General features: G+C 37.5%; 1 pseudogene; it reads left to right on the top strand.

Annotated features, from left to right (window-relative positions):
• The first annotated feature begins 5,018 nt into the window (after window positions 1-5,018).
• LOC107718520 (gastrula zinc finger protein XlCGF57.1-like) overlaps window positions 5,019-13,791 on the top strand; it is a 66,646-nt pseudogene continuing 57,873 nt past the window's right edge.

The raw sequence follows: 13,791 nt of genomic DNA, 5'->3' as shown, positions 1-13,791 counted from the left end.
TAAACATAGGAGCCTGATAAAAATGCTAATTTTAGAAGAAATTTTCAGATGGCACTTAGAGGCTTTTGCATCTGAACTCTTCATATATTCTCCTGTTTTTAAGTAAAAACAGTAATATTGTGAGAATGTGAAACAGCTGTTTTCAATTTTTTTCTATTTTCACATGATCCTTCAGAAATCATTCTAATATGCTGATTTGCTGCTCAAACATTTCTGGGAGTCACGATCCGATCCCAGAATGATTCTTGATCTACTTTTTCCCCCCTTATTAATTAATTAGTTTACCGACTTGAGAATCTTCAAATCCTTACATTTACATATCCTTACATAAGTAATTAAGTACTTTTTAAAATAATTACAAATTGAAAAAATAATTTTAAAAAGTTGTATGTTAAGAATTTTAAACTAATATAACTTCAAAACACACAAGCAAGTAGCAAATAATAAAGAGGAGCATAGAAACATATTACAAACAAACAGAGTGCTTTCAGTATTTAAGATTATCTGAACGTTTTCCCATTCAAGAACTGTGAGTGATTTTTCTTCATCTTTACTGTTGTTTTTTACTATGACGTCATAGACAGCGGGAGATCTGCATTCACGCACGGATCTCTTTTGAAATATAAGAAGTAATGTGGTTTGTCCTGTCTGTTTAAAAAAAAAAACAGGTAGCCCATCTGAATTAGGACATTTAGGCTATCCATCTAATAGTAGCCTACCAAAATCTTATTAACAGTAGAAGTTAAATCTTACTGTAGTCTTCAAATCTGGGTACTGTCTTACGTTTTAAAATCACAAAGAGAGTTTGGTCCCATTAGGCTAACGTGACAGTCACGACTCATGAAGCTGTAAGCTTTTCTTTTTCTTTTGTTTTTACTCGCGATCTTTACAACACGCATTACATTACGTATTTCATGGCACACTAGTTTTATGCATATTTGGCGCCACCTATTGTTGTGGGTGTATTATCGACATGTCAAAGTCCTATTTTAATTTTTGTTTTGAAAGTATGGTAAAAACTGGTAAAATGTACCAACAATCACATTTAAAAAATATACACTTTTTGATATACCATTAAAAAAAACAAAAAAAAAATAGGTAGCCCATCTGAATTAGGACATTTAGGCTATCCATCTAATAGTAGCCTTCCAAAATCTTATTAACAGTAGAAGTTAAATCTTACTGTAGTCTTCAAATCTGGGTACTGTCTTACGTTTTAAAATCACAAAGGGAGTTTGGTGCCATCAGGCTAACGTGACAGTCACGACTCATGCAGCTGTACGGTTTTCTTTTTCTTTTGTTTTTACTCGCGATCTTTACAACACGCATTACATTACGTATTTCATGGCACACTAGTTTTATGCATATTTGGCGCCACCTATTGTTGTGGGTGTATTATTGACATGTCAAAGTCTAGACCCTGAATATAAGACGACTGCGTTTTTTCAGATGTATTTCCAAGAAAAAAACATTGTCTTATATTCGGGTCAATACGGTAATTTTGCGTCATAAAACCATTTTGAGACGCAAGTGCATTAAACCACTTACACGGAATCGCGCACAGCCGCAGTCTTCACAAACAAAGCGCGCCTCAGCATTTGTACCGGAAGGTTCGAGTGGTGTATGTGTGTGAGGAATTGGAAGCAAGCAGAATACGGGTGTTTCTAAAGCAAACTCGGCGTCATCGTGCATCTGGTTAAAAGCTAAGCTCAGAATCGATTCTGAAATTCTCAGAATCGATCCAGAATCGTTGGAGAGAGAATCGCGATGCATCGATGGATCGATTTTTTCTCCCACCCCTAGTTTTGAACGAGATCACCTTTTTTTAACAACCAAAAAGGGTCTGTTTCGTTGTCTGTTGAGGAAGTATAGAGACGTTCCTCTCGTTGATAGCAGAGGAGCGGATCCTGCGAGAGCTTGATGGGGCGACGCGGAATAAAACCGTTTTTCAGGAGTCGTGGCAGTAGAGGCGGCGCAACTATAACGACATGTGAATAATCCCGCCCACTCTAAAGCGGTACTAGACTGCAAACCGAGCTGTGCCGTGCCGAGTTGTACCATGCAGTGGAAAAGCGCCATTAGTGCCTCAGATTTGAGGTTTCTTCTTTCTGTTAAAATCTGCCGTTTTTGAGAAAATTCTTTTGGAAGGGACTGATGTTGCTACAATGCACAGTCTCCCTGTCATCAGCTTTACAAGTCGTGGGTAAACTGAAGCCTTGGTCTCCCACCAGCTCAGTGGGTCTGCAGCTCTTTGGACAAGGGGCTCCTCGAGATAGGATCTTTCTTCCAGTATATCAGGATTTCTTCTTGCAGTGGCTCCTGTGGCTCTTTTAACAAACAACTTTCAAACAGCAGATGTTTGTGGCTCCACTTCTAGTGTCCCTGCTCCTTCTTTTCCCTTCTGGCCTTCTGGTGATAGAGGTGGCTGGCTGCTGGTGCTGCATCTTGCTGCTGCTGTTGTTACTCTTTGAAGTGCCTCATCAACAGCTCTGTTGTCATTAAATGCCAACTTTTTGAACCTCAGGTCCAGTACAGTGGTTTCTGAAAGAACAGCATTGTATTCCATTCTGTGGAACTTTCTTTCCATTGACACACAAAGGGCAGTAACCAATTCTCCCACGTTCCCTGTGGTTACTGTGACTCCTGTCTGGTGGTAGCTAAAAATAATAATAATAAAAAAGAACAGTAACTCTGTAAATAATGTTTTATTTAAATGTATTTTATATAGACTTTGGCAGTAATAGTAGACAAGTATACATTGGACATTCACCTCTATTATGCATCTCTAATATAGTATTAAATAATAATAATTAATTAAAAAACAATGCTCCATGTTGTCAGACTCTGTTCCATGTTTTGTGTGTGTCCTGCTCCCCATGTGCCTTCCCATGCCCTTATTTGGGTAGTTTCCTGTTCCTGCCCTAGTTATGTTTCATTGCTCCCAGGTGTGTCTCGTCATCCCCTCCGCCTGTGTGTATTTAAAGTGTTCCCAGTCCCTAGTTCTCTGTCCGCTGTTAAACGTCTTCCTGAGTTCGTCTCCCTTGGTTCATGTAAATAAAGTCCTGTTAAAGTATTCTCCAGCGTCTCCTCGTTCCTCGTGTGTGTGCACCGTGACAGAACAGCGGACCTAAACCGAAAGTGAGCGGCGAATTTTTCCTCGCGTTTGTTTTTCCCCGCCTGTTTGAAAGTTTTTGTTTCTTGGTCCCCCCCCTTTTGTTTCTTGGCTCGCTCCAGTGTCGGCTCCAGCCCCAGAGCTCGCTCCAGTGCCAGCTCCTCGAAAGCGCTTTGCTGTGCCTGCTCCTCCAGAGCACCCTCCAGTGCCAGCACCATGTAAGCGCTATCCTGTTCCCGAGTTAAGCCCACGGAGGGCTCTTGATCCCCAGTTCAGCCCAGGAGGGGTATTTAAAGTGTTCTCAGTCCCTAGATCTCTGTCCGCTGTTAAACGTCTTCCTGAGTTCGTCTCCCTTGGTTCATGTAAATAAAGTCCTGTTAAAGTATTCTCCAGCGTCTCCTCGTTCCTCGTGTGTGTGCACCGTGACACATGTTGCCTTTCTGCACTGATCTCCACAGAGACTTGCTTAAAGGGTTCACTATTTAATCACTGTTAATTTATGAAACTTATATTTGTATTCTACAAAATTATTCCAAATAATAAATGTTTACTTTCTTACAAATGACTACAGTGATTCAGTGTTTTAGTCAGTCTTGATGACTGCAGCGTGACACACAGTACCATCTCAATCAAGAACCTGATGAAGAGTCACTTCTGAGTTTCCTACAGCCGTAACTGGATATTACAGGTATTTTGTCTCAAAACTATAACTTCAGTAATATAATTGAATTATGTGTACTTTTTAATACCCTGTGAAGGATACTTCTACGGTTTAAGTGTTTCTAATAAACTGCTTAATGCATCTTATATTTAGAAACTGAACATCATTCACTCCTAACAATGATAGATGATGAGTAACACCTGAGTATGTTGTCATATTTTTGCTGGTTGATGAAACTGAACATGTACAGCTTTAATCAGTGAACCATATTTCTTTCTTCTGAAATAAAAAATGCTCATATAAAGATACTTGACTTAATTCTTAACTATAAATATCACAAATGCTCTGTAGTCAATTTAGAGCACTTCACACTTTACAGCGGGTAAAATAAGTATTGAACACGTCACCATTTTTCTCAGTAAATATATTTCTAAAGGTGCTGTTGACATAAAATTTTCACCAGATGTCGGTAACAACCCAAGTAATCCATACATGCAAAGAAAACAAAACAAATAAGTTCAGAAATGTAGGTTCTGTGTAATAAAATTGAATGATCCAGGGAAAAAGTATTGAACTACTGAAATGTATTTAATACTTTATACGTCTTTATGCCTTTGTTGGTAATGACAACTTCAAGACGCCTCCTGTATAGAGAAACTAGTCGCATGCATTGCTCAGGTGTGATTTTGGCCCATTCTTCCACAGAGTCTTCAAATCTTGAAGGTTCCGTGGGCTTCTTCTATGAACTCTGATCTTTAGTTCTTATTTTCTATTGGATTCAAGTCAGGTGATTGGCTGGGCCATTCTAGCAGCTTTCATTTCTTTTGCTGAAACCAGTTGAGAGTTTATTTGGCTGTGTTTGGGATCATTGTCTTGCTGAAATTTGTTTCATCTTAATCATCCTGGTACTGTAGGTGTTGGGACTAAACCAGCTAATATTATTTTCCACTGACTAGTGGCAGGATTGCTTTCTAATTACTGATAGATTTCAGCTGCCGTTTTGCACCTCCCTTTCTTCATGAGTTCAATAATTTCTGAAATTATTTGTTTTGTTTTCTTTATATGTATGGATTACTTGGGTTGTTACCGACATCTGGTGAAAATTTCATGTCAACAGCACCTTTAGAAATATATTTACTGAGAAAAATGGTGACGTGTTCAATACTTATTTTACCCGCTGTTATTGATCACTTAAGGAATCTGTGATTAATCTCTTACAGATCCACGTGACACACTATTATAAAGATGGCGTTTATTAAAGAGGAGAGTGAAGACATGAAGATTGAAGAAACATTCAAACATGAAGATACTGAGGAACAAACAAAGATGGAGTTTATTAAAGAGGAGAGTGAAGACATGAAGATTGAACAAACATTCAGTCTGAAACCTGAAGATACTGAGGAACAAACAGGTTGGTTTTCATTCTCAAAGCTGAACTCACTCATCTGATCATTATTAAAATGTCCAGCTCAACTGAAATTAATGATATTTTTGAAGAATGTCATATGAGTGTTGTAGTTAAAGTGGTTTTATTTGACATGGAGCGGGTCGCCTCGTGTGGACAGACATGTTGAGATCACATGACCCATTACCTCGAAAATGAGCATTGAAGATTATACAATAAACTTTGCTCTTTTTATCATCATCACTTCAAATAAAGGGAAGCGGTTTTGAGATTACATTTAACACCTCCTTTAGTAGCTTAGTGTGTATAAGATCTACATGTTGTTGGTTTTGATGTTTGTTCTTTGTGCCATTATAAATGGTATTAATCTGGATTTGTCTTTTTTGCATTAGACCTGATGACACTGAAAGAAGAGAGTCAAGAAATCAATGAAAATGAAGATACTATTCAGCATGAGAAATATGATTTCATGACTGGAAAAAAATCATTTAGTTTCTCGCATACTGAAAAGACTTCACAAAAAAGAGCTCAAAAGACAGCAAAGAGAAGTTATTTTACCTGCCAACAGTGCGGGAAAAGTTTCAATAGAAAAGGAAACCTTGAAGTCCACATGAGAGTTCACACTGGAGAAAAGCCTTTCACCTGCCAACAGTGTGGAAAGAGTTTCATTCAAAAAGCAAGCCTTAATTACCACATGAGAGTTCACACTGGAATGAAACCCTTTGTCTGCCAACAGTGTCGAAAGAGATTTACTAAAAACGGAAACCTTAAAGTTCACATGAGAGTTCACACTGGAGAGAAACCTTTCACCTGCAAACTGTGTGGAAAGAACTTCCTTCAAAAATCAAACCTTAAAATCCACATGAGAATTCACAGTGGAGAGAAACCTTACACATGCTCTCAATGTGGAAAAAGTTTTACACATAAACAACACCTCGATGGCCACATAAGAATTCATACTGGAGAGAAACCTTTCACCTGCCAACAATGTGGAAAGAGTTTCACTGAAAAAGGAAACCTTAGGAAACATATGAAGATTCACATTGGATAGAAGCCCTTTACAGGTGATCAGAGTTTCGGACGTAAAGTAGCCCTTTAACGTGTGCAATTACACCAGTGTGATTATTGTTCAGTGTGTCACGTGATTAACTGCTAAATTCAAATATGCTTTCGTGCTTTGGCTGGTGCTAAGCCAGAGATGGACGTGCTCAGCACTTGTCATATCCCATATGAAAATTAACCATGGTTCTAACTATGGTTCCTCTATAGTAATATTGCAGTAATGGTAATAGAGTAAAACTGTAGTAACCATGAATGTAGTAACCACAGTTCAACTAAAGTGTCACAGCCATCAGCTGGTGTGCCTATGACAGCCACCAGAGGGCACTCCGCCGGATCATTGTTTGGGGCTGGGAGTAGGGGCCCTGGCTCAGACGTTTTGGACCAAGGCGGTGGGGCTGGAACTTTGCAATACTGAGCTTAATAACAACTTCAATGGATGCCTTGATAGCCCTTGCCTGAGATGGAGGGACTTCAGACTAAATTTTTGAGGCTTCATTGACTATCTCAGTTACCGCAGTCTAATAGTAACATCAGGTAAGTCTGTGCTCATGGCAGAGCCCCTGGATAAGGCAGAGTCCGCCACAACATCTCCAGAGGACAGTGAGGCTTCATTGTCTCTGTCTCACAAGCGAAGGTCGAGAAGGAGAAGGGCAGCTAAGTCCACTCCTGTTGTCCCAGAGTCCGCTCAAGAGAAGGCTGTTCCAGAGCCCTTCCACAAGATGGCCACCAGCCCAGAGTCCCTTCACAAGATGACTGCCACGCCAGAGCCTCCAGCCATTATGGCCGCCAACTCCAGCTGTTATGGATGTCAGGCCACAGTCTTCATCCATCACGGATGCCACTACTGTGTTCCCGGTCATCGTGAACCTTGCACTTGAAGACACTCAGGCGTTTAAACGACACTTGGGGCTGATCTCTAGTTCGGCAGATCCACCGCTGATTTTGGTCAGATCAGCTGGTATCTCAAGGGCCTCAGCATTCGTTGTCAGAGTCTGTTCCATTCCATGAGTTCACTCAGGAATTCGCTCCAGCCCAGGAGTCTTCGGAGTCAACTCAAGTACCTGCTCCAGTCCAGAAACCCTCAGAGTCCGCTCCAGAACCCGCTCCAGTCCAGGAGTCCTCAGAATCCACTCCAGAGCCCGCTCCAGTCCAGGAATCTTCTCTGGAGCCCGTTTGCACCAGTTTATGAGTTCACTTCAGAGCCCGCTCAAGTTTACGAGTTTATTCCAGAACTCGCTCCCGTCTATGAGTTCACTTCAGAGCCTGCTCAAGTCTATGAGTTCATTCCAGAGTTCGCTCCCATCTATGAACCTGCTCCAGAGCCTACTCAAGCCTACGAGTTCACTCCAGAGTTCGCTCCAGTTTATGAGTCCGCTCCAGAGTATGCTCTAGTCTGTGAGTTAATTCCAGAGCTTACCACAGAGCTTGCTCCATCTCACAAGTCCACACACCAGAGCTCACCTCAGTTTATGAGTTTGATCCAAAGCCCTTTCCGATCTATGAGTGTGGTCCTGAACTCGCCTCAGTTTATGAACCTGACTAAGAGTTGGGTTCTAAACCTCCAGAGGTGGTGGCTTCTGCTGCTGAACTTCCTGAGGCAGCGGCGTCCGCTTCAGGTTCTCTTAAGGTGGTGGCACCCACTTTTGAACTCTCTGTTGGTCCTGTAATGGCAAAGGAGGCTGTTTATGAATCCTCTGCTTGTCTAGTCATGGACAAGGAGGTCATTTCTCAATCCCTTGTCTGTTCGAGTGAGGCTATGGAGATTCTCTCTGAACTGTTACCCTGTCCTGTCCCAGCCAAGGAGACCTTTGCTGAACTGTCTGCCTGTCCTGTTACGGCCGTAAAGGCTGTTGCTAACCTCTTTGTGCTCTTCATTGCAGTCCTGCCTGATCTGCCAGGGGGTCATCTGCCTCATCAGCTCCACTGAAGTGGTCTTCACCACCATGGGGATCTTTAGTCCCGATGGGCTTGCTGTGGTGGTCATCCCAACCACCCTGACCTCCTGTTCTGCCAGCTCCACCCTGGTTCCCTGGTCTGCCTTTGGCTCTAGGCTGTCTTCCATTACACGGGCCTGGCCCGCTTGATGTGACTTGATGGAGCGCAGGAGATGCAGATAACTTGATCTTGACCCTTAAGAAATTAATGCTTGACCCTTTAATTAATGCTGTCATGTAACAAATCTGCTTCAAAGATAAAATTAAATGAATTGCTAAGTACAACATTGAAATAAAAATGTAAAGCCTGTACAAATACTAGAAATCGTGTATATAAATAATTGGGAATCATGCAAAATTAGTGTTGGGCAATGATTAATTGCGATTACTCACATCCAAAATAAAAGTTTTTGTTTATATAATATAGGCAAGTGTACTGTGTATATTTATTATGTATATATAAAGACACACACATACAGTATATATTTTGAAAACACTATATGTATATTTATATTCAAAAAATTATATTACATTTATAAATATATTAAATATATACATGCATGTGTGTATTAATTATACATAATAAATATACACAGTACACAGTAGTCTTACACAACTTAATCCAGATATTTTAATCAAATCCGCAAATTTGTTTGAAGAACCAAATTAGCCAGAGATCAGTTATCAGGATTAGAAGATCATGTATATATGTCTTGTGGTATGTCTTTGTTGCTGCAGTATTTTTTTCTGTTACTCTGATTTTGTGGGTTTTGTTTTGTGGATTACCTTGTGCAATGTTTTCTGCATTTTGCCTCGATGTGGATTACTGTAATTGGATCTTCTTGTTAGAGTGTTCTGTGACAGTACAGTAGGTTGTATTGCATTTAAAAGTTGTGCAATGAATGTCTACAAAATAAAAATAGAACAAGTCACTATTCTATGATACAGACTTTATTAATGTGGGAAAAAGTGGTACTAATGATATAGTAATAGTGTGCTTGATTGTATTATTTAAAGACACCATAAACATGTAGTTAAGTATATCATATAAAGAGAATGTTAACATAATTACAATACATTTGAAATGAATTATTTAATCTATAAAAATATGTGGGCTATATATAGTAAATAGTGAATATAATTTTGTGTATATTATTCTTATATTTTAAATAATAAGTATATTTTCTATGTACGATGAGTATATTGAAAAGTGTATGAAAGATGGTTTCAATTGTACTACAATTGGTAACTAAATACTTTTTTTTTTTTTTTTTTTACACAGAGAAATTATGTTAAAAGCACATTTTAGTTCACATTCATAGTGTCCCGAAATAGCACAGTTGAGTACACTTAGATGTTCTTAAGGTTATCTATTATTAGAAAGTACTAAAGAATCATTTTTAGTATATTAAGTACAAAATTAGTGCATGAAAATAACATTAGCATGAAATACAAATGTAAACAAGCCAGATTATACCAATATTGCTAATTTACATCCACAGTCCCCAGGCAGGTACACACAAAGACAGACACTCAATCACACATACAACACAAAATAAAAGACATATATGCCAAACACATTTAAATTTTCTAAGTATAATGTTTACACAACTAATTAATCATAAACCACTTTTTTAAGATGATATTTAAAACTATGATAAATAGATAATTGTCTTATTGAACGCAGTAATCTATTCAAATATTTACTCCCTATTTCAGACAATACTGTCCAAAAGATATTCGCCTATACAGCCCCTCGCAAACACCTTTAATGATAGACCTACTATCAACACCACAAACTAACAGTAGCCAAGTTTCCATCCAGTTTTTGCGCTTTTTGTTATTGACAGAGAATAATGCTTTAAAAAAAAATTTGCAAAATTTGCTGTGTCCAGCCTGTTTCCATCCAAACTGGCCTTTTACCGATAAAATGGTGTGCGTGATGACGTCATCCCTGCAAAAAAAAAAAAATTGCCCTTGAGCTGTTTCCATACATAATTTCACCTATTGCACAAATTATACAGGCTAGTAGCCTGTTCTTCATCCATTTGAAACAAAAAACATTATTATATAGCCTATTATTAAATTGTATAGGCCTACATAAAATTATTTTTATTAAGTTTCATGAGTTTTTTTTTTTTTACTTTGTTATAGACTATTTAGATACTTGATCATCAAGTAATATTCATAAGCAGGTGCAGTTGTATTATTATTATTTTTTTTCTGATTAACTTTTATTAGACTGTATTGGGAATGTTCATTTCGGTTATTTTATTTCTCCTAACGGTCGTTAAGCTATTATTAACTGTTAACCGACAAGATTATGTTAAATTACAATTAAATTAAATTAAATTTCAATTGATACGTGGCTGTGACTCATTAAAAATACCTAATTTTGTTTTCCAGGGATTAATTTTATACATGCAAAAAGCAGCATAAACAGAATGTGAGGATTCACATGGTCATGTCACGCACCTGCAGCGCTTCTGCGAACGGAGAAAAACATAATAAAGCTATATATAAAAGAAATAAATAGGCCTATATGCGAAATATATTTTTCTAAATAATTAATAAATTAACAAAGCGAAAGAAAGAAAAAACTGTGCAACAATTAGCAGCCCAAATGCCGAATTTCGGCTCATTTTGTGATGCGCTCTAGAGAATGTGGCATCCTGATTGTTTCCTTTATTTTACAAAAGCACAATGTTTGTTTTTATTGTGGATGTACACAAATAAAATAAATATTTAGAATAGTTTTGAATAATGTCTTACTCTTATATGACCACAAATGAACGAGTATTGTAAGTTGTTTCCACTTTTATAAGGAAAAAAAAAAATCAAGTGATCGTGCCGGCACCTTGCGCACGCAGTTAAGCATTACTAACTCGACAACTTTCATCTTCAGAACAAAATGAATACATTTTAACTTGCAGCGTATTAAAGCAACATTAAATTAAGATATGTATGTTTGAGAGGTAACTCATCTTTTTCTAACCATATATAAAATAATTTTAGAAACAATAATATGAATATGATTTAATGCGCTTTTGAACTACAGAGAAACGGTGCTTTAACGTGTGCAACACCACGAACACTGACGCTGCCTATAGGCTAATTCTGTCATGCGACACCACATTTATTTGTGTGGTAAAGCCCCTTTTCTCGACAAAAAGTGTTTCCAAACAAATTTTTGCGACATTTTAAGTATCGATGTAAAATTTCTCATGTGTCGACACAATCTTTTTCCGTTTAACTTTAGCGCATAAATTCTATCGATAAATGGCATTTCCATCAGCTATATCAGTAAAAATTTGAAGAGCTAAAATTTTTTTCGCAAAAAATCCTTGGATGGAAACCGGGCTAGTGGAGCAAGCATATTTAATTTTTTTTTACATTTACAAAACTCAAATTGTGTTTTTGTTCTTTTTTTTTATATTACAGTAATCAAACAGGAATTGTGTGCGCTCAATGAGTTCTCAGGTGCGTAGAACAAAAGAAGAAAGTTTTAATCCAAAAGGTAGCTGAAATTGTCCGCACACTGGAAAAATCCAATCAGACCAAAAAAGGTCTATCAAAAATACAGTTTATTTTCCATAGGCAAAAGTGAAAAAGTGACAAAAGTGCAAAGCATCTTAAAAACAGACCAAAGAGCAAACGTTACAGCCCATGCTTTCTTCAGTGCTAAATTTTACAGTAATAAAATGGCTTTTATCACCTTCTCATACAATGATTTCATTAATTTAAGACTTGAGCCACCTACGATATGGAGGACCGTGAGTGCCACTTAAAAAAAAAATGAAGAATCAATTTGTTAATTTAATAATTCAAACATAAAAATGTATATAAATAAATCACTTTTTAAATGGACAAATTAATGGACATATTTAAAGATGTTTATTTAATTCGTGATTTAAAATTGTAGTTTAATAAAAACAATAAATTTTAAAAAATCATTTTTTAAATGTATAAATAAAAAGACAAAAAGTACATTAATAAATCAAGTTTCAAGTTTTATTTTAGTTTTAATAAAAGAATAAAAAGTACATAAATAATTTTAAATTCACATTTTAAATCGCTTTTTAAAAAAGAATTTGGCAAATACTTTTCTCTCTCTATTTGCCAAATGCTTTTCCTAGTCCTTTTGCCAAATGCTTTTCTTTATCCATTTGTCAATCGAGTTAAAAAATGCCATTGGACAGTACACACGTGGGAGCAACCAATCAACTTTCGCTTCAATTTGAAGATCCAACCCGTCTCTCACTTGTAAATGTAACACGCACTCTCATTGGACAGTTAGAGCTTTATCCCGCTTTAATTTGCTTTTGTGTTGCCATTTTAATGTCATAGCGCATAAAACATGCAAGTAGCGTACCATGGCTGACATTGCTAAAATTTTAAGACAACTTGCCAATGAAGTGGATCATGCTCCAATGTCCCAGAACGAACAGCAACTCCGTCTGGAACACAAGGACATAACGCAGTGAACGGTAAGAAAAGTTACTTATCTCCCGTCTTAAATTTTGTTGTCTGTATGAGAATATGTTTATGTTTATGACCAATATTATGACATATAAGTTGACATATTTAATATATGACCCATTAAGAACGAGGCATTTTGTCACATTGCGTGCAGCTCGTGTACGGTGTAGATACGGTTTTAGTCAGACCCCGCCCCCCTCCTGGCCTAGTCTCACACACACACACACACGCACAAAATCAATGTTGCCAACGAAGTATCTTTGTCATTAACGTACATTTTACGCTTTTTGAGTAAGCCATCCAGTAGAAAAATATCGTCAATATGGCCCCGCGACCGCGAGGTCTTGCTTTTCAGCACAGGATTGTCGCCATATTGACTGCAGCTGATTCGTCGTTTGTTTCCCAGATGGATGCTGCGCTCTGCGTTAATATATCCAAAATCACTACATATAGCCACTCTTTAACGTAAGTGTATGGTGATTTTTGCCAGATCATGTCGCAGTTATAAATCAGGATTTTAGCAGGTCAGTGAAAGTGACTGCTGGTTAATGGGTCGCGTTTAGTCACTATATTGTTTTATGTCTGACATCAATTGTGGATTCAGTTGTATTAAAATACAATATGTGACAATTTAGAGAATAGAGTGACGTCAGGGATATGCTAATTATCACGTGACGCCCTCCGGCGGCCTATGCCATGTCCGAAACCGATCCCTCGTTCATTCCTTCATTTCATTACAGTATTTGGAAAGCAGTGAAGAAGGTGAGAGAGCAGGGTGTGTCCCAAATGACATACTTCACACTATGCACGTAAACTAAGCACTCTACCATCATCTCAAATGAAACACTTAAGTTTTTTTATTATTATTAAAGAATACAAAACTTTAATTACAACAAAGGCAAAACTAGACATTCACCAGAAATACATGAAAGCCATTGAACACATTAAAACTAAACAGAGCATCATAGATTAAGTAAATGTACATTAAAGGGGTCATATGATGTTGCTAAAAAGAACATTATTTTGTGTATTTGGTGTAATGAAATGTGTTTATGCGGTTTAAGGTTAAAAAAACATTATTTTCCATATACTGTACATTATTGTTTCTCCTCTATGCCCCGCCTTTCTGAAACGCGTC

Source organism: Sinocyclocheilus rhinocerous, unplaced genomic scaffold (assembly GCF_001515625.1).
Source record: "Sinocyclocheilus rhinocerous isolate Xijiao unplaced genomic scaffold, SAMN03320098_v1.1 scaffold723, whole genome shotgun sequence".
Lineage (NCBI taxonomy): Eukaryota > Metazoa > Chordata > Actinopteri > Cypriniformes > Cyprinidae > Sinocyclocheilus > Sinocyclocheilus rhinocerous.
The sequence above is the reverse complement of the archived record's forward strand: the minus strand, read 5'-3'. Positions and strand labels throughout refer to the sequence as shown.